Consider the following 2,500-nt stretch of genomic DNA (forward strand, 5'->3'; position numbering starts at 1 on the left):
ATAAGAGAAAGAGAGAGCAAATACTTGATGGCTAGAGAGACAGCAAGAGGTAAGAGAAAAGTAAAAAATCTAGAGACAAGACGGAAATAAAAACTACTCACAGTAAAAAAAAAAAAAATAATAATAATAATAATTATTATTATTTGGCGGCCCAAACATAATGTCGCGGTAAGGAAATTAATGGCAACGCGATGGGAAGTTGCCTAACCTCAGTTCTTACGAATTTAAATTTATACATGGAGATGTTTGAATCTGAGCTCCCTCCGTCTATTCTCCCTCCCGACACGATTTGGTTTCGTTATGATGATATTTTTTTTTTTCAAAGTGGCAAGTGAACCGTTCGTATTTCGATGTTTTTTTTTACAAAAGAATGGGAAGTTTCAGGTAAATTGCCTTTTCTCGGCGTTATTTTATTCATTGTAAATGGTTCGCTTAAATGTTCGGTTTACCGTAAACCACTCACACCGCTAGTTACCTTATTTTTTTCTCGAATCACCCTTTGTACGTTCAGATGTCAGTAGTCTATTCAATTTTCCTTAAGGCATATAGGATTTGTGTTAGTCTATTCATCTATTTTATTTTTGAAACGTTTTCGAAATTAGGACATCTTGTTTTTTTTTCTTAAATCAGGCACATGCATCTGTGAAATGGAAATTTTATGCTCATTCCCGTACACACGGCAGGACGGTGCCGGTAATCTATTAATTATTCCGTACAATCCGCCCCTCGATGGAAAACGCCATACATTTAACGGAGCTGGAATTGGCATTGTCTTCACGTATCCGAGCACGATGAATAATACATGGTGAAGCACAATGATGCCAGCGGTGCACTTGATATTTCTCCAGGTATTTATTCTATTCCAAGTAAGGACTGCCCTAAATTTCACATAGGAGAAACCGGTAGAGCTTTCGAAAAAAAAATTAATAATAATAATAAGCATAAACATGATGCTGGTACACAAGAAAATCAAATGCATGTTTCATTCATTTATGTGATAAAGGTCATCATTAAATTTTTGTGAAGGAAATCTGCTTGAAGCAATGTAGTTCGAAAACTGCCTACTTTTAATCTCAGTGAAGGTCAATGGGGCTTGGATGACCTTACCTCGTCGTTAGTTAGAAGAGCTTTCCCCAGACTCTTCGACCTTGGCCCTCCTCCTGAGACCTGATTCAGCTTTTGCTCGTTCCGTCTCTCTACCACTATATAACCTTGTGAAAATTCTCTCTCTGTATCCATTTAGGTTAATTATTCGTTTGATGAGAAACTCGTGAAGAGTTCGAAACATTACGATTGCTTTTCATTTCTTATATTTTCCTTCTCATACTTATCTATCCATCTATTTATTTGTCTATACATTTATGCATTCATTTAGATCACACACACACACTCACACACACACACACACACACACACACACACACACACACACACACACACACACACACATATATATATATTATATATACATATATATATATATATATATATATATATATATATATATATATATATATATATATATATATATATATATATATATATATCATCATTAGTCTGCAACATTCCACTGCAGGACTTGGCCTCTCCCAATCTTTTCTGAATTTTTTCTATCCTGTGTTCTCTGTTTCAGTTTTGGCCCCCTAATCTCTTTATTTCTTCACATCATCTTGCCTTGGTCCAGACCAATGTCTGTTCCTTTCTTTGTCCTTCTGTCGTTCTATATCCGACATATATGGCCAACTTTCATCAGTTCTCTGGTCCATGTTGGCCACAGCCTAATTCTCAGCATCAATTTTTCTAGTGTCCCCTGTATTTTGGTCTCAGTCATTTTTTTATCTATATGTCATGACTAGGAGGACGCATTGATTAAAAAAAATTAAACATAATGGTATGGAACCTTGTAATATGTTTTTTTTGTTTTTGTTTATCGAAGGCGCTCCCATCTAGCCTAATTCATCACGTTGTTTCCTCTCCACTTGATGTGTTATTCTGTGTGAGTTGTCTCAGCTACATATACTCGTATACTGCCTTTAGTGCTTCACCTTGTATTTGTATCTGTTCGAACTGGACTCTAAACATGACCTTAGTCTTTTTTTATGTTCACCTTAACTCCAATTTGTGGAGTTTCGTCATTCAGATGGTTTACTTATTGTTGCAGTTCATTTGCGGATTCGCTGAGAAAAATGTCAGAGGCAAATCTTAGATTGTTTAAATGCTAATTCCCTATTATGATGCCCTTTCCACTTCAATCTAGCTTCTTCAATATTTCCTCAATGCAATCTGTAAACGGTTATTTGTAGTCGAATTCCTATTATGTAACTGACGAATGCTACGCACAGAGGTTTCATTTACTTATTTATTTTATCTCTTATTAGAGTGTGTAGATGTAGTCTGTTGGAATCGGAAGCCTGCCTTTTCTCTAGGCTGGTTAGAATCTAGAGCAGGAGTTCCCAACTGGGGCCACGGGGTAATTTCTGGGGGGCTTATGGGGACAAAT

Source organism: Penaeus monodon, chromosome 43 (assembly GCF_015228065.2).
Source record: "Penaeus monodon isolate SGIC_2016 chromosome 43, NSTDA_Pmon_1, whole genome shotgun sequence".
Taxonomy (NCBI): Eukaryota; Metazoa; Arthropoda; class Malacostraca; order Decapoda; family Penaeidae; genus Penaeus; species Penaeus monodon.